Source organism: Lepidochelys olivacea (genome assembly GCF_965140295.1).
Source record: "Lepidochelys olivacea isolate rLepOli2 genome assembly, chromosome: 10".
NCBI lineage: Eukaryota > Metazoa > Chordata > Testudines > Cheloniidae > Lepidochelys > Lepidochelys olivacea.
Window position 1 is genome coordinate 26692156 of NC_140420.1, and position 12188 is coordinate 26704343.

Consider the following 12188-nt stretch of genomic DNA (forward strand, 5'->3'; position numbering starts at 1 on the left):
ATGCAACTTGTCTTAGATTAATTTCTTTAGGTCAGGGGCCATTGTCGTCAGATGTTGCATAAATGGGTTGCTAATTCTGACTGGGCCATTGGGGAGCTAGTGCAGTATGTGTAATAGATAGAAATAATATAAACTGGTGGGATGCCCTGACTGTAATGTTCCTCACTCCCTCCCACTAAAAGATATAGCAGGAACAGAAAACGACTGGAGAAGGGCAGTGAAAATGATTAGAGGCTTGGGAAGACTTCCCTAGGAGGGGAGATGAAAGAGAGTATTTAGGTTAGAGCAATGATATAATAAAGACATATAAAATAATCAGTGTTACACAGAAGGTCATTTGAATGCGCCTATTTACCCTTGATCATAATAAGAGAAGAACAAGGAAACAACAGAACCAAAATGTTGCTATTTAATTAACCATATTTTATTCATAATAGTCTAAATTGGTTCTAATGTATTGGCCAAAAGAATCTGAATTAAACTATAGGACCATTATTAATCAATTTAGGGAAAGGGAACTTTCATTTCACTTTGGTCGACAGTTTAAACACAATAACATTAGTATTATAAAAGGACTCCATTTATAATTGCACAGCCATATAAACAACAGCCCCTCAAAGCTGGTCATTTTTATGACATGTTTCTATGGTATTCTAGCAAGCGGTTAGCATTTCAATTGCATTTGAAAGCGGAGTTCATGGTTCTGTTCTTCATTATTTCAAGGTCCTTGCTAAAGTCTCCCTAGGACATGCTAAAAGAAAAGGAGTACTTGTGGCACCTTAGAGACTAACAAATTTATTTGAGCATAAGCTTTCGTGAGCTACAGCTCACTTCATTGGATGCATGTAATTCATTTATTTGTGCTTATTACCTTATGCTATTATTTTTGCAGCAAATACAGCTGACCGTGCATTTACAGATGTAGTAGATCAAAATCCCTTGAACATTGTGTTGTATGCTCCGGGCTTATTACTCCCTGATACTTTTGTTATCCATAGATTTTGCTTGTTTACCATTTGCAATCTCTGTTTAGATCATTTTTATAGATGAAAAACAGAGTGAAGATGCACTGCTGACCCCTGGGAGGCCTCATTTGTTATCTTTCTCCAAATGAACAGCAGGTCCTTTTACTACTGTTTGCTATTTTAATCCAGTGCTTTGCTCACACCTGTGGTCTAATTTGCACTTCACATGGATTTCAGTTTAAAGCAGATTAAGATATGTTGGCTCCACCTTGGGCAGGAGAGGCAGTGTTTTTTTCAAAGACAAGCTGCACTAGACAAGCTAGGCCAATGACAGGGAGACAGGCATTTGGCACCAGCAAGTGGAAAGATAATATGTGTTTTTGAAGAACACAGATAAATCTCGGTCCATGAACTTTGCAGGAGTAATTTCAACTGTACAGCTGTGGTGTTCTGAGCAAGACAGCACAGTGATTGGTAGAGGGACTGTGGGGCAGAAGAGAAATTTCACAGGAGATGCAGGATAAGCGGTTAGGGAGATGTGTGTGTGTTGGGCAGGGGGAGGGGCGTTAAGGGTAGAGGAGACAATGCTAATGGGATTTCAAGGTTAATTTTTAGGGTTCTTGTTTAAAAACAAACCCCAAACCCATCAGACTCCTGCCCCATTCCTTTCTTTTTTCATTTAAACCCTTAAAACCCTATCAGAACAAAGACAGGCTTTGAAAATAATCCAGAATCTTTCCAAGGTGCTGAGAGTAATTAGCTGCAGCTAGAGATTCCTCACCCAGGGCTGATTCTGAAACCTCTTTTGGGATTTTAATTCTAAAAGTTCTACACCACTGTTGGGCCGTTAAGATTTCAATCTGCAATTTTCCTTGGGTGGGGTGTACTTGGCTGCTAGGTTACACCGTAAGACCACAGCTCCCCATCACCATCTGAGATGTAGTTTTGTTTCTTCTTATCAGAGATGAACTGAACATGGTCAGGCTTGTGGAGTTTTCCTGCAGCCTGCCTCTAAACTTGGTGACTGTTATTGTACTAAAAATTACAGAACATATCTATTAACTCAAAAATGAACATTTCATAGCTGATCAGAAATATGCCTGGCTCTTAAAAATTTAAAAAGGTAGACAACAGAAATGCCAATTGTTCATTCAAATTTGTAAAACAAAGTATAATTGCTGTTCCTTTACTTAATCAAGCCCAACTCAGGGCTTTTTTATATTACTGTCCAACCTTCTATGAAGTTGGTCCTTATTTCCAACTTTGAGTTTTCTATGTCCACTAACACTGATTCTACCCCACTATCAGAATCCCAGATAATAGAGAGAAAAAGATCACTTCCCATAGCCTGGGACAAAGCCTGACCTCATGTGCATCTTTGCAACCCTGTTGACGTGAGTGGAATTATCCAACAGAATTAAATGTAACAGCCCCTCTGTTTGCTGGAAGGCATATAGGTATGGGAATACTTTCCAAACAGACTGCTCTCTACAGCAGAACTGGCATGAACTTAGGGAAGGAGATTCCCTACCACCTTGTTTTCTCCATTTTCCAGTCCAGATCCTCAGCTGGAATACATCTCCATAGCTCCACTGATCTCAAGGGAGCTAATGCTGATTTACATCAGATAATAATCTGGCCGCCTGCTGCAAGATCCCGGCTTTTTTTTTTTTTTAAAAAAAAGCTCTAACTACTTTTCAGATTTGCTACCATTTTCAGTGCAGATGGGCTATTTGCTTTCCTACCCAAACTAAAGGGCCTGACCTCTTCCACTAGTACAGTCTGTCTTGCTCCCTGAGCATATACTTTGAGTAGTCTATGGAAGACATTAACATTTCTCTCACTCTGCCAGAGTCATCTGGGGAAGTTTGTGATGCATGCTTAAACCAGTACAATTACTACCATGCTGCAGCCATTGTATCAGAGATATTTTCCTTCTTCTTGTGTGGCTCCTTTTTTCTTAGCCTTTGTTTTTTGCCTGTTTGGATTCATGTCAGCCCTCAATATCACGAGGGGAATCCATCTGTCAGCAAAACTGATGAGAAACAGTTTTGCTCAGTGTTATTCACAAGAAGCAGGTAAGCACTCCACAGACTAGCACTTGACTCTGGCAGTGTTTGTGGCATATTGCTGTTGACACTGGTCAGTACTGGAAGTCAGTGAAGTGTCTTCACTGAAGTACAAAGTGAGGTTGGGTCATTAAACAGCACTGAGTATTTCTAGAACCGGCGCCAGACACATAACTATTAGTCTTTGTTAATTGCATTCCTTCTCCCTTATCATTTATCACATTTGTATCTAAATACTTGACAAAACAGCAGATCGTGACAGTATAAAAACGTTTTTGACTGGAAAGTCTGAGCAAAGGGGACCTGTAAAGTGTCTGGTCAGAAGTACTGACCGGACACCAAAAGTCCAGTTACTGCCTGCAGGGGTGCAGAACAGGGGAGGGAGATCTCACTACCTGCAAATGCCACTTCCAGCCTGCCCAGCCCAGGGTGTGAGGGCCACGAGAAATGACTGGGGGAACCTGTAGTGTCCAGCTCTAAAAAAATGGAAAGTTGGCAACCCTACAGATTCACGGAGAATTTTACGGTTGTGGAAATAGAAAATGAAGCTGTGCAGTTCTTGGCAATAATTCTACATGTGTAGTCAGGAGGCAGACAGAATGCCTCCAGGGTCATGACCTGAAGAAAAGTTCAGTGTAGCTCAATAGCTTGTCTCTTTCACCAATAGAAGTCAGTCTAATAAAAGGTATTATCTCACACTTCTTGTCTCTCTACACACATGGTAAGATTCAGCCTTTACTACTTTTGAAAGACCCAACATGTGCTCCTCCTAGTGCTAGCTATGATATGGCAACTTGCAGTCTATAAATCAGTCACTGGATGTCTCTATGGGCTATGCAGATCTCCAAACAAGACAAGGCCTTGGTAAAAAAATAAAAAAATACAAAGCTGGGAGTTAAGTTATGTGGAAGCCTGTTTGTGTTTATAATTCTTCTATTTAAGAAAGGGCTCCTATTTACTACAGACCATGATTGCATGTACTATGAGATTAGGTGTGATGGGGCAGGGTCCTTGTTAAATCCCCCAGCTAGTCATGGTACATCATCTTTGTGCTGAACACCACAGCTAGATGCACTTGCTGGGTACCCAGACAGTAGCATTGTGGTTATGTGCTGCCTGTATGCACTGGGAGGGAAGTGGCACCTGCTCGGGGACAGTTACAATGTGGCCATCAGTGATTAAAGAAGGAAAACAGGAATACTGCTCTTAGGATAGATCAGGAGCTTGAAGACTGATCTATAAAGGCAAGTCCATGACTGTTCTGAGGTCATGGTTTTCATGAAGACTTTCATTATTCCTTTTCTCTGTATTTGTGTCAGATCCTGAAACTGTTCCTCAAAAATACAGATTTCCTCTTCTGATAGAAATTGTAGACTTGATACTCCACTGCCACACCCCTTGTGTGGTCATTTACACCAGGGCAAATCAGGATGGTAGCATCGTATACCTCCTTTGCACAGGTGTAGTTGATGACACTAGGTGATAGGGAATCAGGCTTTTAGAATCCACAGGGATTTTAAATTGTATTTCTACATACTTGGTTTCTTTTCTAAATTGGATCAAATATCTCTTCAACTGAAAAGTGCATTTCTTCACTTTCTACCCATCTCCGACACCTGAATAGACTATTCAATAAATTCTTCTGAGGGACAAATTCCAAGCTAAATCATCAGCATCACTCCAGAACTGGCAGAGGAGTTGTTGTCTGTGAGGCTTGATCTCTTCAGCTAATAAAAGGAGAAAATAAAACAGGGAGAAACATGGCATTTCTAAGAGCACAGTGTCCCCTATTACCAAGATGGGGGATTAAGTCCAATACTAACTCAGATGCTGCCTGCTGAACCAACATGAATTATATCCTCCCTCCCAGAGGATTGGAAAGTGTGATCTTTTTGGTGTAATTTGCACTCCTTTTGAGATGATTAGATGCAGCTCACACCTTTTTGGCACATACACAGTTATGATCGCATGAAAACAGGATGGTGCTGTTGATTTGGTAGGTAGCAGCTGAGTACGTATTGCATTAGTACTGCACCCTGGGCAGCTGCAAGTTGCATCTTTGCCACTCTACCCAGCGAACCACTACAGAGATGAGTGCCAGTCTGGAGCCCTTGGGTGTCTGCCAGGAAATTAATGCAGCCTAAGTGTGATTTGTTGTCTCCATGTCATATTGCTAGCATACTGTAGACATGCAGGTAGCGGAACCTATCTGCATGGGATATATATCAATTGGTGTTTACTGTTCACCTGCAGGGAACTGAGCGTGGGGACGTTTTGCCTGAGTCACCATTGCGTTTGAATCTTATGTAGTCATTTATACCAATGTAAAGTGAGTGAAAAACACTACAACCATGCTGACTGGTTAGCATTTATACTCACTTTGCACTGGTGTCTGTTATTCCTCTGTTGTGAATCTTGTCTAATACCCTCAGCCTCTGAAGGGGTCAGATGTCTCTTCCTTGTTCATTTTATCAGGCTGCTATTTTTTTTTATTATTTTTAATTTATTTATTTTTGCTTTAATGTAAAGACAAATTGCATTTCCAACAATCCAATTTGTGCCAAACACTGTTCCAAGGTTGATAAGCATGCACAGATACAACAGAAATGATATTGCAGGCTCACCTGCACAGCAGTTGCTATCTACCCACATTAACATCCAAGTCCTCTGAATATCTCTTATCTCAGTTGCTAGGGATTAGCATCTCTCCTGGGATTTGGGATGGCATTCCCGTTATCCACTTAGCTACCACATTCTAACTATGTTGTCTTCAGATGATGCTATCATCTGCCACTACTGTGCTATGCTTACTAGGGATCTCACATATCTGAATGCATCCGATGAAGTGAGCTGTAGCTCACGAAAGCTTATGCTCAAATAAATTGGTTAGTCTCTAAGGTGCCACAAGTCCTCCTTTGCTTTTTGCGAATACAGACTAACACAGCTTCTACTCTGAAACATATCTGAGCTGGTTGCTACTGTAACAAGCAACCAGTTGGTTCCTGCATCTCCAGGCACTGTAAATTAAGGTGCTTTTGCAGCATTTAGTTTAGAACTGGTAAGAAGATTGTTTAAAATTTCAATTAAAAACAGAATTGTTCCTAATTTTTATTTTCCATTTCATGACGAGCATTGGTTTAATAAACACCCCCGGTTGGCAAAGCAGCTCCAATGCTATTCCTGCTGCAAATCCATCTGAATTTGCTAAGACAGTAAGAGGTAGTTTACATTTTGATGTTTTGAAATAATTTTTGCAGTGTCTTTGTCCCTGGTATGATTGGGCTCCTGAAATTTCCATGGAGGTATACTAGACAACACTAGAATACATTAAGCTGCCCATAAACCTAAGTATTACCTCCAAATGATATACTCTGCTTTAGGTGACTTTTCCTGAGGAAGACAGAATGTGACTCACTGTTTCAACATTTTCTTCATATCTGTTAATATTAAATTAGCAGAAAAATTTGGCATTTTTCATAATAAATCTTTCAAATCATTCTTATGTGCTTTATGCTAATATCAGAGATTTACTGGCCTACAGGAAGCACTTCTTTCTTAGACAACTGAAGAATTAAATGGCAAAAAAATCACTGGTTTTGATCAACTCTACAGAAAAATTAGAAATTTGGAGCAATCCTGTATATAAGTGCTTCACCCATCAATATAATTAACCTCTATCTTGTCAAAGCAGGCTCCCCAATCCGAGCTCAAATGACCAGGAAGCAGAAAAGTCATCCCAGTATATAAATTTTGTAGTACTACAGGCCTATACCTGTTCTCTGCTAATTAAAATTAAAAACGAAAAAACATATGAAAATTGTAAGCCTGTCTTAAATTACGGTACAGATGCCACTATGGATGAAGAACTGTTTATAAAAATCATTCATTTTAACAAACATACAGACAATTAAAGAAAACATCATATACCTCACAGACAAATTTTTTCCTGCTTGTATAATATATACTTACTATCTATGACTTATTGTCAGTGCACTTGGGTGCACCTACCTAGTGTAAGGGGGGAAAAACCCATTAGTAAAACTTAAGGTAGAAAAAAATCTTATCTATGCAATACAGTCCATCTGCTATCATTGGGACTAAACCACATAGGTGGAAAGGTGAGTCTGAGGGTCATTTGAACACTATGGGTCAAATCTTCAGCTGGTTTAAATTGGCAAAGCCCCACTCAAGTCAATGGAGTTACCGCAATTTACACCAGCCAAGGATCTGTGCATCCTATTTTTCAGTGAAGCACAGTTAACCAAACAGAGCACCTATCTTATTAGCCCTTTGCAAAGCAATGGCCTTTGTGTATCCGCTCTGTAATGAGACCAGTTTCCCAGTGGTGTGGGTAGTGTGTTTGTTGATCAGGAACACACACAGTAAGGACATGTGCTCTCCCTAAATCATTAATTCCTCCAAGATACCAGGCCTATGAGCTACTGAATGCATTCTTCAGGATCAGGGACACTCGCAATTTCCATTGACTTCAAAATCTTCCCTAGAAGTCCACAGGCACTGACATCAATGGAAGGTGAAGGTGCACAGCCCTTTGCAAGATGGTACACAACAGTTAGAGTATTACAAAACATTAAAATGCCCAGCTACCTCTCATGTGTGAAAATATTTAGTTTCAATAGGCTTATGGCGGTCTTTGTAAAGAGTAGCACTATATTGATTCTGGCTTCCATCTGTATAGAAAGTCATTTATAATGTTATGACCCGGACTGTAGAGCACAAATTTAAAATGACCTGTACATATTACTCACTTACATTTGAATTGCAAGTTAAACACTCACTGATTAAACATGAATGCTTTCCCCCTTGAGAGAACCAGATATCTTATCAGTAAAGCCTTCTTATCTAATTCACCATCCTGGAGGCAGACACATTCTCTTGCAGTGCCAGGAGTTTATAATGATAAAATTAACAACGTTGTATTTACCAGTGAAGTCAGCAGTAGTGCACAGTATCCTACCATTAATCATTAGACCCAGTTTTCATAACAGAGCCACTTGCTGGCCCTCCGGCACCTGCATCACTCCCCAAGCAATTCCAGTCCCCAGCAATAACTTATCACAGAAGCCAGGGATCAAGATTAAAAACCTGGTGAATAATGGGAGACTGTATGCACCTCTATTCCTCTGGTAGATACAAGCAAGCTAATAACCTCCTTAAAGGGGAAGCAAATCATTTCATATTTTTTATTTTATAGACAAGGCAGAAAAGACCTGTAGCTATGTCTTGGTAAAATTTATTGTATTGTTTAAGTTACTTGTTTTTGCCCTGTGGAAGGCACTGGCAGGCATAAAACATGCTGGGGTCTCTACTTGATTGCACTGAACACTATATACTGCATTTTGTTTATAACAAGAATTGGGGGGTGAAGGACACTTGAGTTTCAACATTAGAAAATGTTTGGAAACTAATTAGAAATGTTTGCCAATTTCACAAAAGCATTTGGGCAAGCAGTGCAGAATACTGGGTCAGATCCTCAGCTGCTGTAAATTGGCCTAGCTCCACCTTCTTGCAGCAGTGGTGATAAAATTGCCTTTGCAAATACCTTGCAGCAATGCTTCTCCCCCCGCCCCCGAATAATATGATGCAAAAATACTGCTTGCTCAGTCGATACCCAAACTCCGTGAAACTCTCTGAGAATCTGCTGGCAATTTGCAGAGCTTGCTGCCTAAAAGTCTGGTAAATGCACATCGAGAGGGAGGGGTTTTGGAGAGGAACAACGATAGGTTATGGAAAGCTTCAAGTGAGACCCTACATTTTCGGTACTTGCCAAAAACCTAAGGTTATTTCCTCCCACTACAAATGCTTATATTTTGAGCAGCATAGTACCAATTGTCATCTCATTTTCCCAAACCGGATTCAGGTTTCCCCCCAACTGCTTTTATACTTTCGGGCTTGTTAATAGAGAGAGATCATCTGCTTTTTTAAAACAACATTACATTTCTGCCCCCAAAAAATAATCTGGCAAGAATTTCATAGCCCAAGTGAATTTAGTTATGCAGAAAGCAAAGGAACGGGTTTGATCGGAGAGGTGGAAAATAATATATTTATATTGTTCTTCAGAATTATTTTGTCTCGAATTTCGTGAATACTGTGTTCCTTGGGATGTTACAAAGAGGATGCTCATATTCTGAGTGAATGGATATATAAAGTTTTCTCAAGTTTTGGGTTTTTTCCTTGGGTCACCACTAATGGGCAGAGTTAAGACTGTTTGAGTGCCCTGCCTGTGCACTTCCAAACTTTCAAATATTAGCCTTTTATCTTAAACCTTACCTCTGATTTCCTGGGTTTCTAATGCTTGTTGTTTTATAATTACAACATTCCTGTAAAGCTTTTTACCCAGAAGGTGCCAGATTAACAAAGGTGTTCTATTTTTGGCCCAGGGATTACCATAACAATCCCAATAGGAAAGACTGAATACCACGTCTGCTAAACTACACTGTACAGAGTTTCTCTTTTTAAATATGCTTGTCCAATTTATTTACAAATTATTAAAACCTTGTAATAATTGTTTTGCTAGGGAGCAATTGCACAGGGAATATTGAGGCCCTGAGGTAAGACTCTGATTCATTTATTCTGGAGCTCACTGAACTACAGTTTACAGAAGACCAGGGATGGGAAAATTCTGTTTGTCCTGCATTGTGATTGGCTAGTGATGAAGTAATAGTGCATTATTAAGTGATAACTGTTTTTATTAGGGTGTTTACAAGGAGACAAATGGTTTGTGAATCAATACATGTAGAGACCACAAGACAAGCTGTTTATTGATCCATGAGCCATTTGTGTCAAAGTTTGCTTCTCAGGAAATAAAATATTATACTCCAAGTTAGATACATAAGGATAAGGCATTGAAAGCATGAATGGTTAATTTGCATTCTGAGTTAGGATTTAAAATAAGAGCCGTGCTTTAAAATGCCCTGTTGCTTCTGAAAAATTTAAAGTGGAATGCACTGATACTCAGGAAAAGTAATCGGCATTAACTTATGTGATGTCTTTCTTCACTGACTATTTGGCTTTTCATCAGCCAGTTGGAATGCTGGGGTTCAGTAAACTTCACATATTTTGGATGAATACGCTTTCATTTCCTTGAATTCTGACTAGCTATAGATCATACAGTAATGTATCTCATATTATATATAAACTTAAAATTGCTTCAATAAAAGTCTCAGCTTTCTGAGGATCACAGCCCTTATCACACTGATGACATCAGAACAACAGGGACACATTTTCACCTCTCCAAACTGCTGGGGAACAAGGACCATAAAATTTTAATTCTGCACGAACATAAAGAGCTCAATCATCCCATCAGTGGCACATGAATTTCAACAGTATGTGAGTGTGCAATGAACAGCATAATTTTTTCCCTGGAAGTTCCAATTTTTCCACTGGAATAAAATTGAGAATACAAGCCCCTGAAAGGATCAGAACTCAAAGATTGTGTTGTACAGCTGTGCCCAATTGCAGGAGTGGGTGTGGGGCTTAGATGGAGAACAGAATGGCTTAGATGGAGAACATCAAGGATGGTGGGTGCTTTGGAGAATGGAAAAGTGTAGGGGTGGCAGCCTGCATATGCCATGATGTGTTTGTAGGAAAGATCTCAGATGTGAGCATGTAATTGAGAGACAGCTGTGGGTGTTCCTAGCACAGATGAAATGCCATTTGGAGAGGAGGTCCTAGAACTCAGACCTACTTGGTATAAGTGTCTCAAGAAAGCAGGAACAGTCAACCTGGATTGCAGCAGAACATTTGTAGGCTCAGTTATTTCTCATTCTCCAAGAGTAGTACGAACCATCACTCTGTATCTTCATCCCTGGGATAAAGTATGCCCTCACTGGTGGGAACCTTTAATGTAAATTTTCATATTAGATGGGCTAGTATGAGAAGTAATCTAGTTACTGATAAAACAGATACAGTAAAAACCTTGCCCATGTGCCTCACCTCTCTTCTGGGTGAACCAACTATACTATCAAGAAGATAATTCAGCCTCCAGGCTCATTTAATCCATGATGTCCTCACGGTGCTGGCCACTAGGGGCACCCTATCAGTGCTGACTGTGATGGTGGCATTTTAATAGTGCACTTTACTTCACTGGGAACTGGACTGATCACCAGCCCTTTTTCTATGAACAACTGATTGCTTTTGGTTGATTCTGACCAGAACTGGATTCACATCAGTGAAAAAAGACTATACCATTCCACCATTGATTAGTAAGCATAACTCCCCAGTGAAATCAAGGTATGATATGACTTGCAACCAAAGAGGAAAAGCTGGAGAGCTCCTCTCATCGTGATATCTTGGATTGTTACCACAACTGCTATTTCTGCTTCTTTGTCACTTTTCCTATCTGTCTTTGTCATTTCCTGGTGCATCTTGTACTTGACTTGCTGGGGAGATGAGCCATTGCAAATTAATCTGATTTGTGATGTCTGTTGTTTTGCACCAGCTGGAAGGTTATACACTCCTCATCAAGTGGAGTTTAAATGCTTCTTGATTAACTTCAGTGCAAAGGTGCACTGTTCTTAGACAAAGTCAGGTCAGTATATGCTCATTTTGACAAGGGTATCTATCTTAGGCTTCTCTTCTGCTTTTAGGTGGCATAGTATCCACATTAGAGTAGGTAGAAAAGTGGGACACAAACCTCACCAAAAATTGTCTTTTATAAAATCAAAACTCTAAATCAATGAAAAATGTCATAGAAATTTCAAATTTTGAAATGTGTCCACCAGCTCTATAGCTGACCAAATTTGGGATGAGATATTTGGGGGAAATTTTGTCAAAAATTTCCATCCATTATTTTTTTCAAAATTGTAAATTTCAACCATTTGTCGACCAACTCTAATCTACAGGTTATAGCTACATCCGCATATCCATAAAAGGATTTTGGTACGAATGCAGATGGTACATAGCCATGCTTAGCTTCTGAATACCATCAGCTAACCAAACTAATTGTCCCACATATGAATAACTGCATACTTCTATTTTCATAGGCTTAAGAAAACACCAAACTAAAGTAAAATCCATCAAATAATGGATTTTACATGCTTTTCTTGCAGTAAAGTTGATTATATAGTAGAGTGAGTACTAGTAGGAAAATGCTTTTGTTTCTCCTATAAAATACTGTTATGTCTATAGTTTC